We start from the raw sequence: 21,032 nt of genomic DNA, 5'->3' as shown, positions 1-21,032 counted from the left end.
TAAAAAATGGGCGCTTTGCCATGATCGCGTCCCAGCGATCATGGCAAAGCGATTTTTACCCATAGGGGCCATCGCTAAGTGATCGCTAAGCGATTTCGCTGTAAAATCTGGCAGATTAAGATTCTAAGGGCCATGAGCTCATTAAAATCAAATGAAACTAAAAGTAATGGAATAAAATTTTTCTATAAATATTCCAAATAAAAAATATATTATTAAAAATGTCTTGATTTTTTTGGTATCAAATTCTTATTATGTTTTACAAAAAGAATATTCTTGGTGTTTCAATTAAATTCTTGAGATTCCATGTTTAAACATATTAAATTATTGTACTGAGATATAAGGTCAAGTGCATTTGACTAGTTGTAGGATATACCTAGAGATGGGTATTTATCATGGTTTGGTGGGCCTGCGGATGTTGTGCAAGCGCCTCGGATTCCCTGCCCCGCCTCCTCCTCTGAGTGGGTGCCTGTGGGAGGAGGAGGGGCACAGTCTTTGGGGTCCCCATGCAACCCTTGTGGGTCTGATCCTCTGTACTGCTCCAAATCACAGTAAGGGCCCATCACTAAATATAACTTTAAATTAGGAAGACCCAACCCTTCTACATTTTAAGATTTATACCATCTCTTATTAATCCTTGCTTTTTAAAATCTCTAGTGGCAGGGTTCAAGAACTTACCAGGAAATCTGAACTAAAATATAGAGAATTTATTAAGAAAAAAACAAGTTACGATAAAAGATTGGTTAGAAAAGAGCAAATGAAAGAACTACTAGAAATGGAGATGAGATCTTCGTTTAATCTTATTTAGTTGGAGCAATTGTTTAAAGACTGGTTAAAAATATGGTAAATGTAGGGAAAAATTATATTATAGAAGGAAAATGTAGATAAAAAATATGTAATGAAAGGAAAATAATTAGCATTTATAAAATATTAATAAAAGCAGAGCACCAAGAAGATTTTCTTAAAATATTATGGGAACATGGTTTGAGAGAAGAAATAAGTAACATGGTTTGGAATAATATATGGGATACAAGAATATTGAAACCTGTGTCCATAAGGATAAACGAGAAATTTATATGTTACTTTGGAAATGATATTTCATTCCAGTGAAATTAAATCAGATCAATAGCACTTATTCTAAGTTGTGCTGGAGACAATGTCACAAAACAGATATTTATTTTCACACATGGTGGGAATGTGAGAATATATTTAAATTTTGGCAGATGGTTTTCATGTTATTTCATTTCAAGTATATGAAATAATTAAGTAAAATCTAGAAGTACCATAGTCTCTCAAAATTGAAGGATGCCTAAAGAATGTCCTGAAGTAGTGCTTTTATTAATATTTGACAAGGAGCAACAGAACTGGACAACAAATGAATTAATTTCACATTTATTAACAATGGCAGGAGTAATGGCAGCAAGAAATTGGAAAACAAAGTATGCTTTTCAGTTAAATGATTGGTACAAAGAAGTCTGAGATATAACTACAGTGGTGCCTTGCAAGATGAATGTAATTTGTTCCGCAAGTAGCGCTGTCTTGCGAAATTTTCGTCTTGCGAAAAGTGGTTTCCCATAGGACTACATTGCAATGTAGTCCTATGGGAACCTCGCAAGACGAATGAATTTTTTTCATCTTGTGAGGCATCGGTTCTTGAAAAAAAAAATCATCTTGCGATGCACAGCCATAGAAGAAGCCGTCTTGCGAGGCACCACAGCGATCGCAAAAACCATTCATCTTGCAAGTTTTTTGTCCCGTGAGGCGTTAGTCTTGGGAGGCACCACTGTATTCGTGTTAAATTAACATATAACATAAATATTTCATAGATATTTGGGGATAATGTATTGATTTTGTATTAAAAAACGGGAAGGACTGTGCACCTTTGCAAGAAACAATGCAATTTTGGAAGGGGAATGGGGATCAGCAAAGAAAGGAAACATTGGTTATATAGCCAAATGGTCCAAGAGCCTGGAGTGTGGGTGGGCATGATTTGTTTTATTGTTTTATGTGTTTTTGTGTTACTAAGTTTTTTGCATATGTATGGTACTGTATATTACTATTTTAATATCTGCTTAAGGTTTTTATTAAAATTTAAGAAAATCAAATGAAACAAACACAAAACAAACAAACAACAAACAAATAAGACAAATAAAAACTGAGGGCAGTGGTGGAACGATAGAAGCTATTCCAGCCTCTTGTGCTGGGAGCCTTTTGCTGTAGGCCTGATTAGACCTATGGCCGGAAGTTGCCTCTTCTCTCTTTAAAGTAGGACAATACTGACCTCGTGACTGTCAGTGACTTGATGGAAACAAGTTATCCTGCAAAATAAAGACGACGGCTGTTCAAAGAGCAGGTCCTCTGGCCTTTTTTCCCACCTGATCCTTCTAGTCAACAGTCAAGAGGTAGCCCTGGGTCCCTGTCTTGTGAAGCAGCAGCTGACTTCTCTGGGGCAAGGATTCCTGAATTCCTAGACCATTTCCCCATTGGAGAGATTTGAAATGAAAACAATTATTTAAAAAAAAAGAAGGGGAAAAGGGGGGATAGTAAATGCATCACCAAACAAGAGAGTACGGACTGACATGAAATGTGTGTATGCTGACACATATACAAATACAGAAATGTTATTGTTTAGTCGTTTAGTCGTGTCCGACAAATCATGACCCCATGGACCAGAGCATGCCAGGCCCTCCTATCTTCCACTGCCTCCTGGAGTTGGGTCAAATTCATGTTGGTTGTTTCGATGACACTGTCCAACCATCTCATTCTCTGTCGTCCCCTTCTCCTCTTGCCTTCACACTTTCCTAACATCAGCGTCTTTTCCAGGGAGTCTTTTCTTCTCATGAGATGGCCAAAGTATTGGAGCCTCAACTTCAGGATCTGTCCTTCCAGTCAGCACTCAGGGTTGATTTCCTTCAGAATGGAGAGGTTTGTTCTCCTTTAAGTCCAGGGGACTCTCAAGAGCACCACAATTCAAAAGCATCAATTCTTTGGCGGTCAGCCTTCTTTATGATCCAGCTCTCACTTGCACACATTGCTACTGGAAAAACTGTAGCTTTGATTATGTGGACCTTTGTCAGCAAGGTGATGTCTCTGCTTTTTAAGATGCTGTCTAGGTTTGTCATCACTTTCTTCCCAAGAAGCAGGCATCTTTTAATTTTGGGGCTGCTGTCTCCATCTGCAGTGATCATGGAGCCCAAGAAAGTAAAATCAGTCACTGCCTCCATATCCTCCCCTTCTATTTCCCAGGAAGGAACAAATTTGGGCAGGCTCTAAAATAGAGGAGTCCTTTAGAGAGTGGACTTCTAAAAGTCAGTATTGTCTGGTATAAAGGAAGGCATAGGGCTACCTCACAATCTAGGAAAGACAAAATTGGTGGTGGTGGAAGGAATGCAGAAAAATTAAGAATGTACTCATTGTTTTTAGCTTTAAATATTGTCTTTTAATGATGTCAGCTGCCATGGTATACTCATTGTTTTCATCTGGTAAATATTACCAAAGCCCGCCAATCATGAGTCATGCCAGTGACAGCAGGCATATGCCACACACGAAGCAAACCCACACAGGCCACAGCAGCCCCAGACTCGGTCAAAGGGAGCCCTATGAGGTTTTTTTTTTTTTTTTAAATACACTTGGGAGACTGTTCGTTTGAATCCTTCCACTGGTAAAATATTTTCTCTCCCCTATCTTACTAGCTTCAGTATCCCTAAGAATCCCCTTGAAGAAGCAATGAGCCAGAAAAATTTGGATGCAGTTACACTGAGGGAAAAATGTGAACGAAGTTCACTGTCAAGTTGCTTTCACAGGGAGGGGGGAGGGCAATAGGCAATTGGCCTTTTCCATTCTAGGTACCCTAGTGCAACCATGCTGGCACAGAAACTCTTTGTTGTCATTTTTGTTTTTAAAGAAACAGTATCATTAGCCAGCATTTGAGGGGAACTGACATTCGGAAGCTGCTGGAACTTAGTGCTTTGCAACCCAGGCAGTTGGAGAACTGCTGGGGAGGAGTTATGGGCCAAAACATCAAGAAGGTTAAATTCTCCCCATCCTGGGATAAAATAATTGATTACCTGCTATTGTACTATAAATGTGTCTAGGTTTTTGGACTTTAGTGTGCAATCAGTAGGGAGTTGGGTTGCATTTAGGAGTGATGACAGCATGTTCTGGTTGGCTGCATTTCCTGGCAACCAGACAATGTACTGCAGACTGAGAACCAGCTCAACGCTGCTCCATCTCCTGTCCAAACTTTTTTTGGTCAAACAGCAGGGCTGCCTCCTCTCCTCTCCTCTCCTCTCCTCTCCTCTCCTCTCCTCTCCTCTCCTCTCCTCTCCTCTCCTCTCTTTTTTCTTTTTCTTTTTTGGAGTGGGCTGGTGTGATCAAGATGAGATGGAAGGGTCCCTTTGAAGACTGCAGCTTGGAAGCTCCCCTTTCCAATGTGGTCCAGTGTGATCTTTATGCCCTTGTCTGATTGTACTGTACGTTCTTGTGAGAGTTGCATAATAGGCTGTTTATTAAAATAAAGTAGACCAAAGTTCACTGTGAATAAGAGTCAATTCTAACCTCCCACCATAAAAATTGTTACTGTCACATTTGTTATAAAAATGATCTTGCTATTAAATAACCAAGTGATGAATGTGATGGCTTATCTGGCTATTTCAACAACTGCCTTCTTTTCTTTGAAAATCAAACCACAAATCGCTTTCTCTGAGATGTTCCTCATTTTGAAACATCCTAGCTGGTTAAACTACAAGTGAAATTTCATTAGGTAACTTAGTGTTGCTGCTGCTTCTGTGAGAGGCAATGTGGCATGAGGCCTATTTCTGTACAAGTTTTGCTTTAAGAAAAGGTGGAACTTAGTTTGTTTTTTCCAAAATAGAGTTCCCAAAATCTGCTCTACTATCTGAAAAAGTAATTTTCTAAACTTTAGTGGAAAGTTTCCTGATTAATTATTGCGGATTTTAAAAAAAAACCCATCAGAAATAAACACAGGGGTGTGTGGGGAAAGTCAAATAAGACTGTCAGCTCTCAGGCATAAACAAACAGGTCAGATCATGTACAGAAACGTTGGAACTGCAGAAGTACATGTCTACAGAAGTTGTAACTTCAAGATAAACACTCTGTGATCACAACTTTAATTAGGCAAGCATTGGCCTATGAGGAAGAGATGGAATTGAAAAGCTGGAATTGAATGGAACAGGCTTCTTAATAAAATTTGATACCAAAAACAGTGGGATGCAATGGACAAACATCAGACCTCAAACTCTTTCATCAACCCTTTATTGTCCCCAAACTCATCAGAATGGAACACAATGACCCAGAACAGCTACTTCCAAATAAGAAAATCAATCCAAATTCAAGACTAGGTGAGACAGATGCAGCAGACCATAAATCATCCTCAGGAACAATGTTACAGTACCTGTAAAATAAAAATCAGTATCGCAGAAAACATCCCAGAACAGTGACTTCCATATATGGCAGTCCAAACAAATTCAAACTTCTCATCTGACTAGAGGGGACTGATCCAACAAGTCTCAAAAACAAAAACAAACAAACAAACAAAAACCCAGGAACAACGTTCCACTAACCATTCTGTGTAGAAAATCAACATTGTGAAAAACAGCCCGGATTGGTGACTTCCATATAGGGGAGTTCAGTGAAATTTACCCTTCTCATCCACAAGAGGGGATTGATGCAACCAGCCCCAAAATATCAGTGGGAACAGTCTAGTATTCTGGGCTACAAAGACTTTTACCTTATATGGAGTAAGAAATGCCTGGTATTCAAGCTGGATTCCGAAAAAGAAGAGGCATTCATGTTGCAAATATTTGCTGGCCATTGGAGTGCAGTCCAACATTCTCTCTAATTTTCTAGAGTGCTGGGGGGTGGCGACTGGAAGCAAATGGGTGGCAACACTGGCTTGGTTGTGCACCCCAATGCAGCGCTGTGTGGATGTTTGCCTGTATGGCTTAGAGGGAATGTTGGAGTGCACCAAAGAATTTCAGAAGATCACCTTATGCTTTATAGACTACAGCAAAGTATTGCACTGTGTTGTTATTGTTACATTATTATTGCAGTGGTGCCTCGCACAACGGGCGACTCGTAGAGTGATGAATTCGCTCTACGAGGCCGTTTTTGCGATTGCAGATGCGATCGCAAAACGGTGCCCATATAGGCGGGAAATCGCAGAACGAAGGTCGGTAAGCTGCTCGCTTACCGACCTTCGCTTTGCAACCCGACAATCGGCTGTTCCACGGCTTCAAAATGGCCGCCGGAACAGCCGAAAGGGGCCGGGGTGCAGCGTTTTCGCGCCCTTGGTAAGCAAGGGGAGCGCGCGAAAACGCTGTGGAAGCTCCGAAATGGCTGCGCGCAACCATTTCGGGGCTTCCGGCAGCGTTTTCGTGCGCTCCCCTTGCTTACCAAGGGCGCGAAAACGCTGCACCCCGGCCCCTTTTGGCTGTTCCGGTGGCCATTTTGGACCCGCCGGACAGCTGATGGCAGCCATTTTGGCGCCCTCGTTGTGCGAGGGGAGGGTGCGAAAATGGCTGTCGGCCCCTGGGAAACATCGCACAACGGTGAGTATTCTATGGCATTGGAACGCATTAAACGCTGTTTAATGCGTTCCAATGCCTTTTTGTGTTCCGTAGTGCAATGTTTCCCACAGCGAAGGTTAATCCGGGACTGATTAACCTCGCTGTGCGGGGCACCACTGTATTGTGTTTTGCGGCATTATGCTAACCTTTTAACTATGAAGCTACAGACTGTTCTAAAAGTTCCTCAGCACTTGATTGTCCTGATGTGTAACCTGTATTGTGGGCAAGAACCTATAATGGAGAGACATGGTAGGCCTATAGGAAGCCATTCTGTATGGAGAGGCAGAACGGTTTCCTATAGGCAAATGTAATGTTGACAATGAAGAAATTGAAATAGAGTATAGTTTAGTCCACCAAAAGGGACGTGGTGGCACTGCGGGTTAAACTGAAGAAGCCTCTGTGCTGCAAGGTCAGAAGACCAGCAGTTGTAAGATCGAATCCACGGGACGGAGTGAGCTCCTGTCGCTTGTCCTAGCTCCTGCCAACCTAGCAGTTTGAAAGCATTTAAAAATGTGAGTAGATAAATAGGTACCACCTTGGTGGGAAGGTGACAGCGTTCCATGTCTAGTCGCGCTGGCCACGTGACCACAGTAACAGTCTTTGGACAAATACTGGCTCTATGGCTTGGAGAGGGGGATGAGCACCGTGCCCTAGAGTTGGACATCACTGGACTAAATGTCAAGAGGAACCTTTACCTTTATAGCTTAGTCCAATCAACAATTCAAATAGAGATGGCGTCCAAGAAATCAGAAGAAAACAGAGTCTTGGAAGAGCAGCAATGAAGTAATTAGAAAAGTGTAAATAAGTGTCACTGAAGATGAAAAACAAGCACTCACACAATTGTATTCCCTATTACAGGTGTGAAAGCTGGACAGTGAAGAGAGCTGACAGAAAGAAAATTTTTTCATTTGAAATATGATGTTTTGTGGATACCCTGGACTGTCAGAAAGACTGCCACAAACAAGTGAGTCCCAGATTAAATCAAGCCTGAACTTTGTATGGAGGCAAAAATGATGAAACTGAGGTTATCCTACTTTGGCACAATATAAGAAGGAGAAATTCTTTGGAAAAAACAATAATGCAAGGAAAGGCTGAAGGCAGCAGGAAAAGACGAAGACCAAGTATGAGGCTTCAGTTTGCAAGAGCTGAGCAGGGCTGTTGCGGGCAGGATATTTTGGAGATTGCCAATTCATAGGGTTACCATAAATTGGAGGTGACATGATGGCACATAACAACAACCTATATACAAACATACATAACACCCTGTGAAGTGGGTGAGGTTGAATGTGTGACTGGCCCGAGATTACCCAGGGAGTTTCAAGGTGAAGTAGAGTTTTGAACCCAGATCTTCCATGTCCCAATCCAGCAGTTTATCCTTTAGGCTCCACTTCTCCTTGGTTGTGTCTTTCCACTTCTGCACAATGAGAGGGACTTTTCTTTTTAGGAAAGAGTGTTAACTTCATGGAAAGGTGTTACTATCATTGTGCTTTGTGGCATGATGCTAACCTTTAAACCACGAAATACGTTTCACTGCTCTTGCCTTCTATTTTTCAAAATTGTCCTTAAACATTTTTTATGAAGGCATATAGACAGTTCATTCATGGTCCAGTCAATTTTCACTCTTTGGTTTCTTTCATCTGCTGTTCCCGAGCAGGGATATAAACGGCAGGAGCTCCTGGGAGCCATTATTGCTCAAAGGTTATCATAGATAATAACCTTAGGACTGCAGAGCAGGAAGGGGACCCTCTGGACCCTCCAGGCCAAACCCCGCAACTCTCCTGGCTCTGCATCCAGATCCCCCGACCACGGAGCGATCCAGGCACTAAACATAAACACTGAGAGCCAGCAAGAGTGAAACTGTGTTTTTTCTGTGGGCAATGCAGACACGATGTCGTGCAACAGTACCGGGCAATTTCCTGGCTTTTTGAATCCTGGGTACAGAAGCACAACACCCCACATTCCTAAACCGGAGGGGTTATTTTATTTATTTACTTATTTTTAAGAATCGAATTAATTCCTAGGGTTGCATTTTTGTCAGAAAAAAAAAAACTTGACAGCACACAACCCCTCAGGTACTGTCCTGTCATATTCGGCTTTATGCAAGGCAGCGCATCCCCACGTCTCCCGAGAGCGAGGCCAGGAGGAGGTCTCCCGCTCTTCGGTCCAGCGCAGGCAGGATGATGTAGCGCAGTGCAAACCGTCTCATTGGCACGAGGCTGCCTTGTGGGAGGAGGCAGGAAAGGTCGAGCTTTTTCACCAACCCTCCTCTTTTTTTTTTTCTTTTTCTGTCGGCGGATGAGGAATCACGCGTGATCCTCGCCTTTAAGGTCCAGGAGAGAAGCGGCGGGGTGTGTGTGTGTGTGTGTGTGTGTGTGTGAGGGAGGGAGGGAGGGAGGGAGGAAAGGAGGGCAAAGCCGGGCGAGCTGGCGGCGTGGCTCGTTCGGGGGCTGGAGCCCCGCGGCAGCTGAAGCAGGTGCAACGAGCCGAGGTACCGCAGCTCCCAGCCGGGGGGGGGGCAGGGGGAAAGGGAGCGGGGCAAGGCCTGTCCCGGAGGCCCCGCTCTGCCGGGCGGCTTGGGAAGCGCGGGGGGCGCCGGGGGGGGGGGAAGCCGGGGAAGAGCCGGGCTCGGGAATGAATGGGTCGCCGAGCGGAGCGAAAGGCGGGCAAGGCCGGCGGAGAGCGCCGCGGCATCCTCGGCGCCTGGCGGGGCCGGGAGGTCCGGCGATCCCCGTCCGGGGGCAGCGGTGGCGCATCGGGAAGGGGTGGAGGGGGAGCGACGGTGCGGTCGCCGGCGGAGGAGGGCCCGGCGCGGTCGGTCTCTCTCTCTCTCTCTCTCTTCGGCGAAGGCATCTCTGTCTCGGATGTTGTCCCGTGATAGGAAGGGCAGCCAAGATGGTGGGATGAGGAGCCCTCTCCGCTCGAATGAATACCCGGGTCCTTTGTCCCTCTTTCCCCCCTCCCCCCAGCCCGCTTCTCACGGTCACCCGGAGTCAGCTGCGTTCCGGGCAATTGCTTTGCCCGAATCCACTTCGGCGTTTGGCTGCGTAAGCCCCGCCTATGGAGTGTCCTCGGCGGATAACGGGAATGATGGGGAGGGATGCATTCTGGCACATTCACACGATCACTGAACAGAGAGGTGTGAATTGCAGCCCTGGGCACCCTTTGCTGGGAATTCCCCCCCCCCGGTGAGGTTTTCTTCCCGGTAAACACGCATGGCTTGCATCGGGGTCCGCGGCTGCAAACGAGCCTGCGCGTTCTTGCGAGTAAAAACCGGCGAGATTTGCCCGTAAGGAGAGAAAGGATGCCGTCGCATGTTGACGGGTTGACATCTATTCATGCTTCTGCAGCTCCGTCGTCAAGCAAGGCGAGGGGGGGGGGTTGCCGAGCGCAGCCTTGTCGCTCTTCTGGGCGTATTTATGTGCGGAGTGGTAAATCCAATCTGCTTTGGTGGAAAGAATCAGGGGCAGATAATAATCAGCTATTCAGGATTAAATCAGGGTAGGTGTGTTTGATCTCGTGGGGCATCTCTGGGATTTTCTTATGGTTTTTCGTTCATTAAATTGTGTTTTTCTCATGCCCATAATGCCAAGAGCAAATCACAGTCTGTGAATTATTCTGTTTTTCAAAACGACTCTCTCCTGCATCCTTATTCTTTGTTAATAATCCTGTGGCACACAAAGAACATATCAAGACACTCTCTACGTTGCGTGTGAAAAGCTTTGACTTTTTTTTTTAATGGACAGCTGACCCAAAGGGGCCGTAGCATCTGGTTTGTGTCATTTTCTCTGTAACTACAGATTGGGGATAGTCTGGCTACGGAGAAATGGATGAATGAGGCCCTAAGAATTTGATTTTATTTCCCATGCCGTATAGGCAACGTTCCTATGAAGAAATTCAAAGCTAGAATGCATTTTTATATGAATAAGTCTTTAGAAACGCACATAGCTATGGTAGAGAGGCCTAGACAAGATTGGGAGGTGGGACTGTGGTGAAGAGAAATGGCAAATGTGTTTTATTTATTTATTTATTTATTTATTTATTTATTTATTTATTTATATCCCACCTATCTGGTCAATCGACCACTCTAGGCGGCTACCAACATAAATAACCATATATAAAATATCCTGACAGGTGTTTGCACTGGGAAGAATTTGCCATATGGTACTAACACTCACTGCCTGCCAGATATTATTGGACTGAAGCATTTATTATCCATCACCGCCAGCTGTGCTTGCCAGGGCTGATGGGAGTTGTAGCCTAAAACCACCTGGAAGGCCACAACTTGTTGACTCCATCATGTATATTCCCCCCCCCCCCATTGTCAAATTGTTGGCTGGATAGCTCAGTGGTATTACTTAGATATCTGGCTATGGAACCAGAGGTTGAGAGTTCATCCCAGAAGAGCCAGCCTGGGTGGCCTTGGGCAAGCTGCACAGTCTCAAGGCTGCCCCAGAAGGAGGGAATGGAAAACCGCTTCTGTGTATTCTGTATCTAGAAAACCCTCAAAAGGATCACCAGAAGTCAGAACTGATTTGTTGGCACACTTCTTCTTCTTCTTCTTCTTCTTCTTCTTCTTCTTCTTCTTCTTCTTCTTCTTCTTCTTCTTCTTCTTCTTCTTCTTCTTCTTCTTCTTCTTCTTCTTCTAGCTATGTTTGCTTACATTTTTTAAATAAAAGGAAATAGATGCTTATACTGTTCAATTTCCTGCCACAGTGTTGTCTTGTACTTTCCATCTCTTTCTTTTAAAATCAGAGCTGCTTCTTACTCTGTACAAAGTTCATCTTTGCCAGGATGCTGATTTTTCCCACAGCAGGCGTGGCAAGAGTGACTTAGCATGGCTAGATCAAGCTGTGACTCGCCCTCTGAGTACGTGAAATTGAGCTGGAAAGGGTCAAAACATTCTGTGTCGCCCAGAAGCAGGACACTCCGTTCACCAACTCTAGCAAATAAATGCATGTTCTTTCAACAAGCAGAAAATCAGGAAGGTGAGCCAGAATTATTGCAGAGCAAATCAAGAGGGGTCCAACCAATGAGCCATGCCATGTGCTCCAGACCAGTGGTCCCAAGCCTTGGGTAATCCAGGTGTTCGTGGACTGCTGTTCTCAGAAGCCTTCACCACCAGCTGTGCTGGCTGTGGTTTCTGGGAACTGCAGTCCAAGAACACCTGAGTTATCTAAAGTTGGGAATCACTGCTCTAAACTGTCACTCCCATCAGTTCCTAACACAATTGGCTATGTTGGCTGAGTTGATGGCTGTTGTAATTCAGTAATCTGGAGGGAGCCAGGTTACCTCAGACTGTTCTATCTGAATGAGAGGAGGAACCTTTCGAGGTCATCAACCAATTGAAGACACACAAAGAGTCCTTGATGCATATTATATATTATGTGGATTTGTATGCATGACCAGCTTGAGCAGCAGCAGATATGACTACACAGGCTTTTATCTTAGAGAAAGTCACGGCATCAACCCAGCTTTCTATTAGGAAGGCCATTAAAATAATTAACTGTTATTGCAATTCCCCCCTTTTTTAAAAAAGCAGGAAAAACATGCTCTTTCAAACACTGGAGGGCAGGAAGCTCTTGCTGCTTGATAATTTTAGGCTTTAATGAAGGACAAGGCCAGATTGGAGATACAGTACCAGAGGAAATTTTTGTTGCAGCCAAGAAAGCTAAGATGTCAGGGAAGATTAGTTATACATTGCTCACCATGATGTGTCAAGACCATGATGTACAGCACTAGTTCATTAAAAGGAAGAAAGATAACTGTTCTTTCTTTCTTTCTTTCTTTCTTTCTTTCTTTCTTTCTTTCTTCATATTAGAGCGTTGCACAATTTAAAATTATGGACATGTATAAAATATAGGTAAAATTAAGAATAAATCACAGTATGAAGATAATTAAACTATATTTTGACCAGAAGTGGGGTCTTCAATACTGTTATCTTGGCCATTTGCTAGATCTCCTTTTATTTATTTATTTATTTATTTATTTATTTATTTATTTATTTATTTATTTATTTATTTATTTATTTATTTATATGCCGCCCATCTAGACATGGTCTTGTAATGGTGGTAGGGTATAAATTGTGTGCACATAAATGCTGCATTGATTGAATTTCTCCAGTCACGAAAAATTTGTCCTGTATCCAAGTAACCCCACTTTACTTGGTTATTTTTTGATCTTCCTACTTTGCTTCAAAGTCTATTAAGTGATTTCTAGGTGGTCCAACTAGAGTCTTATCCAGCATTTATCCATTTGGCAAAGTGTGTAGTTTTTGTTTTCCATAGGTTTAGCTTAGCCTCTGTGATTTAATATTTAGAGCTTGAGATGTGTGCAGAAAACTTTTCGTCCATTTTAACCATTGTCTAGAGGTGTTGGTGTCCATGAAGTGGACACATTTGATGTATTTCATTCATTATTTCATTCACCATTTGCTAGCATCTGTTAACGTACTTCTGTAGGGCAATGTCACCCAAATAAACTGTTTGATGGGGTAGGTTTCAGGCAGCCAGTAATAATCTTGCATGATTCATTAAGAGCTATAGGCGTATGCCTCAGTTTACGTATGCCTCAGTTTACGTAATTTTTGGTTTATGAACCAAAATCTGTAAGAAATAATACCTCACTTTACATTTTTTATGGGGTCTTCTTTTGTTGTCGAAAAGGACGCATTGCGCCTCGAAGTTTCTAGCATTCCCCTCGTTGCTATGGCAAACCGTGTTCCGATTTACATAATTTCCGCATTATGTAATGTCCTGGATGACGGATTAATTTTGTAAACCGTGGTACTACTGTACATCCATATATTTGACATGAGCTGATTTATACCACACAGCACTAGCATATTCTGCCGAGGGATAAAGCTGTTATTCTTATTGTTTGCGGGTATGCACCCCAGTCTGACCCAGCGAGTTTCCTAAGTATGTTATTTCTGGTGGCAACTTTCTGTTTGGTGTTCAGACAATGTTTTCCTAGTGTTTGATCCAGAGTGACAACCAAATACTTTGAGGTAGGACAATGTTCCAAAACCACACTTTCCCTGCTAACTCAGAGCTTCCTCTATGCTTCTCTGTTCCCTGTTTGGAATCAACTGGTTGTTTTTATAATACTGTATAAAGAAAGATCTTCAAATGCAGAGATTAGATGGTGCTCCATGGCCTCAAAAGTTCCCCCCTGTATTGTCAAGACAATTGTTAATCAGATAGGTGACAAACCAAGAGATGCTTAATTAACTTTTCGAGCAAGTAATAGGATCCTCTTTTGTGGCACTGACCTCTTTTTGTTGAATCAGTTTATAAAAATTATACACTTTAGTTATCTTTGTTTTAAATAACATATTGGGACAGAAAGTGCCTGAAGATCTAATTGTACCTTGATCTTCTAATAATTGCAGTCCAGTGTACCTTTACATGGAGTGTAAACCACACCAAACATATGATGCTATCTTACTAGACTTAGTGAAACGTGACCCGGATTGGTGGGCTTCAGTACTTGCCCCCTGTTTTCTGCTGTTGACAATATTGGGTCAATTCCTAAACCCTGGACCAATGGCATTGTGGCCCCAATTTGTAAAAAGGGGGATCCGTGCGTCCCAGAAAATTATAAGCCAATTAGCTTACTATCAGTGATTGGGAAATTATATGCAAAATACCTATTAAACAAACTCACCTCCCGGACTGACAATCAATCTGTTCTTGGCTCTGAGCAAGCTGGTTTTAGGAAAGTCCACAATTGCTTGATACTCTCGCACCTTATTAATAAAACATTAAAATATGCTAATGCCAAGCTGTATGTGGCCTTCCTTGATTTAAAGGGAACTTTTCATTCATAGATAGACAACTATTATGGGACAAACTGGAAAATTTGGGAATTGATAAAAGACTTCTCCTCCTCATAAAAGGTTTATAATCTGCTACAACATGCCAAATTCAACTTTCTCGAAGAGGGGAAGTAACCAACCAGGTCCCAATTAATAAGGGAGTGAAACAAGGCTGCTTCCTGGCTCCCTTACTGTTTAACCTTTTTATGAACGATCTTGCTCCCTTTTTGACAAACTTCGATGGCCACCCACTCAAATTGGGAACTCGTCCCATCCCAATATTACTTTATGCGGATGATGCAGTCATCATTTCCCACACTCGTCCAGGCCTAAAACACCTGATTAATGGATGTGCAGAGTATCTGAGCAAAAATAAAATGCAATTCAATTATCATGTTTTCCCGAAAATGAGACAGGGTCTTATATTAATTTTTGCTCAAAAAACGCATTAGGGCTTATTTTCAGGGAATGTTTTATTTTACAGTCCTGTCATCTTCTTCTGGTTGCTGCGCAATGGTGGATGGCAGGGTTTCACTTAACTAGGTCTTATTTTTGGGGTAGGGCTTATATTTCGAGCATCCTGAAAAATCATACAAGGGCTTATTTTCAGGTTAAGTCTTATTTTCGGAGAAAAGGGGTATAATAAAGAAACAATACTGGTTTTTGCCAAAACATGGAAACAATTTCATTGGAACCTAAATGGAATGACCAGATAGGTGGGGTACAAATAAAATAAAATAAAATAAAATAAAATAAAATAAAATAAATAAATAAATAAATAAATAAATAAATAAATAAATAAATAAATAAATGGAAATCACATAGAATAGGTTGAACAGTATAAATATTTAGGTGTTCTTTTTCATTATAAACACTCTTGGGTCCCCCATTGAAAAATGGCTATAAACGCAGCTAGGATCATTATTCAATCTATTCTGCGTTTTTACTATAATTCAGGAAATTGGTTTGTCCCAGCAGCATTATAAGTTTCCACAATTATTCCACAAGCCCTCTACGGTTTCCCAATTGGGGCAGGTGCTATGGATTGATCGACTGAACAGCTATAATCCTCCTTACGCAAAGTGTTAGATGTGTGCCCTACTTGGTGCTCTGTCTGGTGTCCAAAGTATCTTTAATACAGACTGTAGCTTGTATGAGATTTTTCAAATTTTGGTTAAGTATCTATTACAATTCAAACATGGACAGCTTATTATATCATTTTCTGCAGTACTCTGTCCTGCCTTTTGGGTCAACAGTCCTCTTGAAAAAATTGAAATCAATTGGTATAGATTGTGACTACCTTGGAGCTCTAAGTGAAGAGCTAGCGTTCCAAATTATTAAAAGAAGAATTTTGGATATTGAATTCCAGGACCTTCGTAGTGCTGCCAATAAATTCTGTTCACCATTGTTTTTCCATATTTCTCCAAAAATGGGTAAACCTGCTGCCTACCTTTCCTTGCTCAAATGTCCCCCAAAATATAGGGCCTTTTCCTTGGCCAGATGAAATGTCATGCCTGCTGCTATATTATATGGCAGATTTAATGCAGTTTCCTATTCTGAAAGGCACTGTCCATGTGACCAGGGGGTGTTGGAAACCCTTGTTCATATGTTTTTTGCACTGCCCACTTCACTTCATTGGCCGATGAAAGTTGATAGCCTCAATCTATCTATCTATCTAATGCCAGGATCTGATCATTTGAACCTGCCTTTCCCAGATACATTAGAATACACATAGAGAATAATGCACCATAGCCATGCTGGTGGGATCATATTTGTGTAATACATCGAGAGAGCAAGATTTGGGAATCCAGTGCTGGAAGCACTCAAGTAAGTACAGTATAGAAGTCTAGGATTGGGCAGTTACAGTGCTATCATAAGGACCTACAGTATATTTGGGAGAGTAACTCTTATTGAATTCAGTGGAATTTAGGATGAACAAATATGGATACTTAACAAAGAAGTAACATCCATTAAATCAACCTGATTTGCTGGGTAAATGTATAGGCCATCTCATGAGAAGAGAAGACTTCCTGGAAAAGACCCCGATGTTAGGAAAGTGTGAAGGAAAGAGAAGGGGACAACAGAGGATGAGATGGTTGGACAGTGTCACCGAAGCTACCAACATTCGGTTGACCCAACTCCGGGAGGCAGTTTAAGACAGGAGGGCCTGGCGTGCTCTGGTCCGTGGGATCACGAAGAGTCAGACACAACTAAACAACAACAACAAAATGTATAGGGAGGGCACATTTCAGTAGGGGAGCAGCTCATATATCTTATCCCTGAAGTCTCTCTCTGTTTCAGAATATCTCACATAGAATACATGTGGCTTTAATAAAAGTCTACCCAAAGCTTATGGACTTGTAGCTGTAAACATAAGTCTTGAGTTAAAAACATGAGATTTCCGGCTAGCATTTCATCTGAGATGAGTTGTGATCTTCTTTGTCATATCCATCGTTTCTAGGTTAAATGGCCACTGTGCACTAACTTAACCTAGAATTTCAAGTGTCGTAATCTACGGAACATCTATCATTGCGGATTCCATGAAATGTTTAGATATATTGATAACATCTTCAGGTGAAGAAAGATATCAAAGGCAAAGAGCTTTTTTGGTTGTTCTGTCCAGCATAATTTAAACCATTTAAAGTAGTTATGCTAGCATAGCTCCTGCCAGGCTCTTGGAAAGAGTTAATCCGTTGCTTCTGTAGTTTTTGTGTAAGGAGCCCCAGAAAAACAAGGAGCAGAAATGGCAGCACTGCGATCCAGTTCCACACTTACGGTACCTCTTGCCTTATTTGAATTAATGTCTGATTCCTTAACCACACATATTTTCAGTGTGTAGAACTAAACTCCTGTCAGCCCAGCCAGCATATCTAGTGGCCATTATATCCGGGGATGATGAAGCTTGTAGTTCAGCTCATTGGAAGGGGGAAAGTTGGAGAGAGCTGGCTTTAGACTGGCTGCTTGCATGAGAAGCCATCTGTAAATAAAGGTTGGATGCTAGAAGATTGCATGCTTTAGTTCATCCGTCAGGATGAGATTATGAAGGTTAGCTGACAGTTTCTTGGGTAAGCAATTCATTACACTGTATCCCAAACAGATGAACAGATTGCAGCGTGTTAAAAGAGGGCATGTGGCTTTTGAAAGGTTCCAGGATGAAGCAGCCATCGGACTCCAGTTGCTCACAGAGCTCTGTTTCCAGGCTGAATTGCCAAGTGGCTTAGAGTGATGGGCATGGGAGAACAACGGGACCTGCCCTCTCCTCCACCTCTGATGGCTCTGAAAGCATCTTGAGCTTTCCAAGTCAGCAGGTGATTTTCACAGCCTGGAGATCAGCATTGTCACCTCTGAAGAGGAAATGATTGTTCAGGGCTGAAGCCCATGTTGTAGTTTCTTATGCCTTTCCCATCTATCATTGTGGATTAGCCTGGTCAATTTAGACTTGGCGTGGGAGTGTCATAGCCCAGTCATTTTTCAGGTGATGTGTCTCTGTTGGAATTAAGATGGACCAAAAAGGCTCAGTGATGGTCAGAAAAGATGACTCACCGGGATGGATTGCCTTTCCATTCATAGGTAATGACAGAGCTTGGAGACGTTATTTCTTTGATCTACAAGGTGTAGAATTCCTCAGCTAGAATGGCCGGTCTATATCCCACAGGAAGAATAAGGAAAGTCATAGTTGGAGCATAATTGCTCTGTATATCAAAGAGAGCATAGCACAAGCACTCAAGAAACCCCAAACGAGGCAAAATTACTATGGGTAATAATACATCTCCTTCCAGTAATTTAGTACTAGTGACATAGGACTGGTAATTTAGTACTGCTGACTAAAATGCTCAGGAGGATCTTTAGATGAAGGACTCAAAGAAGACACCCAAAGGATAAGTGTTGTAGCAACTGGGTGACCCAGTTACAATGGTCATGGAGACTGGTTAATACAAAATAAGGAAATGTGTTTTCCAGATGCCTTATGAGACTGTTCCAGGAAATCAGCTACTGTAGTGTGGAGACGATCTAGTCTGAGATAAGAGAATTGTTGAAAAAGCCGGAACCAGTAACTGTAATGGTGTCAAAGTCTGTTTACCTACGTATGTGAAGAATTGCCAGAGAGGTACAACCACACAGTCACGTTTGAATTCAAAAGAGGAAAGGTTTTTAAAATGAAGGAATTGTTAGACAAGAAGTTGAAAAAGAAAGCTAAACAGGTCAAGGAATGTTGGAATCACAATGGTAAGAGCTCACCTAGAGTGTATGTTTCAGGTGAGGAAAGGTACCACTAACTCCAAAAGGCCATTAGTGTGTTTAAGAAGCAGTGTCGGGGAAACTGTAATAGATTCAGAAAACCAAAAGCCTCATGTAGGCAGGAGGTGTTCATGTCTGTCCCTTGGACTTTTGATAAGCACCTGCTTGGCAGCAGTGGGAGAAGAAGGCAGAATAGGTTAAGCTATTGTGCTTTTTGCAAAGGTCTGTTACGATGTCTATGGCTGCATTTCAAGATTTTTCAAATTCTGACATATTGGCTCACATTCAGTAGTGAGCTAGGGTAGGCCCATTGACTCCATGGAACTTATAGAGCTGACTCACTGAATCTCCACTGATTCAGTGGGTCTACTTTAGCTTGACTTACAACTGCATCTGGGATATGCAGAAAAATATATGTTAATATATGCATTTTATATGTAAAAGATACTGATCTGTCTTGCCTTGTGTCTAGTCATCTGTAGTAATGTACTTGCCCATTGCTTGATTATAAGACTCTGGCTAGCCGGCCCTAAAAATAGAATGTGTGCAAAAAGTGTGGGCTTAGTTATAGATTCAGACTGTTTTGCAACTTCTTAGTTGCTTTTCATAGAACCAAAGAATAATTGAGTTGGAAGGAGCCTATAAATCCATTGAGTCGAACCCCCTGCTCAATGCAGGAATCCAAATAATAGCAGATGTTAGAGATGGTTGCCTGGTTTTCTCTTGAATGCCTCTAGATTTGGAGCACTCAATACCGCTTGAGGTAATTGGTTCCATTGTTGTACTGCTCTAACAGTTAAGAAGTTTTTTTCCCCTGATATTTAGCCTAAATCTTGCTTCCTGTAGCTTGAGCCCATTATTACGTGTCCTGCTCCCTGGGATGGTCAAGAGCAGATCCTACCCCTTCTCCGTAGGACTATATTTCCAGTTTTTAAAAAGTGTTACCATATCTCCCCTCAGTTTTCTTAAGGCTAAATACTCAAAGCCAACAGTCAGGGAAAACAATCTCCACTGGACCAAAACAAACCAACAAACCCACAATTGTTAAAAAAAAGAGAGAGAGGTTTGAATCCTTCAGATTCAGAACTTTTCATCAGGTTGGGGCTTTTGAGTAATTGGCCAGGATCCTATTATGAATTTATGTTACCGAAATTGAGGAGATTGTGCTAGTGAATTAGGGTTAATGAATATGTTTCCTTTTACATTCTCGGCTGCACAACTGGCAGAGAGTTAGGAATGGCAGTGGCAACTCATTGATCAGTGGCAATTTGCCACTGCAATTTATGAAATTGTACTAATGCCGATTTAAATTATCTGCCAATTATTTCTAGAGCTTGGGAGAAGCTGAAGTTTGTGTTATATAGGATATATGAAAAAGAAAACTTAGCTGTGTGTTCCATGACTAAAGTGCAAATTCAAAAGTGGGTGATACTTTTATCGCAGGGAATGTGCTGGTAATAACACTTTTCACCATTTGTAATCAGTTTTCCTTTTTTGGGGACAGGGCATCTGATTTGTTAAATAGGCTGGCACCCTCTTAGCAGATGTTTCATGGTGCCGACAGGTTTTCAATTACAAGCAAAATTGAGCAAAAATAAAATTGTTGGGCGAAATTGTCACTTGGCAAACGGTCGGGGTCACCTCTGCACTGGACTAGCAAAAGGTTGCTAAAAAGGAGAGGGTTGGATATTTTAGATTCAGAACTCTTCGTCAGGTTGGGGCTTACAGAAGAAGCCTGGATGAAGGGGGGGGGGGAGTTCAAAAATTATCTTGGGCAGATGTTACAGCCATGGGCTCTCTAGTTATATAAGACCCAACATGGAGACTGCGGACTAGAACAGTGAATTTGAGGCACGGCATTACCAGTTTATATACTGGGGATCAAAAATTTTTTTGCCCATTTAGGTCTCTGCAGGTACAGGCTTCACTTTTCTGTCCCTGCTTTCCATACATAAATCTGAATATTAAGGGAAGTTACATGGAGTAACTAGAAAAAAAAATAATAATTCATAGTTGGCTTCTTCTCCTAGCATTTCTGGATATATCCCTTCTATCTTCAGTTTGCTCAATATCCCTTGAAGTAATTTGCTCTGTAGATTATATAATGCGTCCTAAGAGAGTCACTGGATGAGAATCTGCTGATAAGACTTGTGTGCTGGTTGACAGGAGTTGTGGAACTAGCGCTGTTACTCAGTGTCCATACACTGAGGCAAATATTAGAAGGAAAGGCAGAGGAACTATAATTGAGAAACAGTACAAGGGCATCAGGGTCCTTTGTGGGATCCTTGTATTTCCTTATATTGTATGTATAAAGGAATTTGAACTGAGCTTCTTTCCATCTCCATATACTATATGTGGCTCTTATTCCTCTTCCACATCATACTGTGCCATGC

The 21,032-nt window shown here is 42.1% G+C and overlaps 1 protein-coding gene across 5 annotated transcripts in view; it reads left to right on the top strand.

The window, feature by feature from the left end:
* ABHD6 (abhydrolase domain containing 6, acylglycerol lipase) overlaps positions 1 to 21,032 on the top strand; it is an 88,778-nt gene that overhangs the window by 43,522 nt on the left and 24,224 nt on the right. Inside the window, exon 1 of one of the 5 annotated variants that reach the window (XM_072989575.2) lies at positions 8,792 to 8,911. The exons of 2 other annotated variants lie outside the window; for them this stretch is intronic. The gene's annotated coding sequence lies outside the window, so the exon portion shown is untranslated. Of the gene's footprint in view, positions 1 to 8,791; positions 8,933 to 8,964; positions 9,073 to 21,032 lie in introns of those variants that run through there. 2 more of the 5 variants (XM_072989576.2, XM_020798094.3) reach the window with 2 other exon arrangements.

Source organism: Pogona vitticeps, chromosome 2 (genome assembly GCF_051106095.1).
Source record: "Pogona vitticeps strain Pit_001003342236 chromosome 2, PviZW2.1, whole genome shotgun sequence".
Classification (NCBI taxonomy): Eukaryota; Metazoa; Chordata; class Lepidosauria; order Squamata; family Agamidae; genus Pogona; species Pogona vitticeps.
Note: the sequence above shows the minus strand (reverse complement) of the source record. Positions and strands in the feature narration are given on the sequence as shown.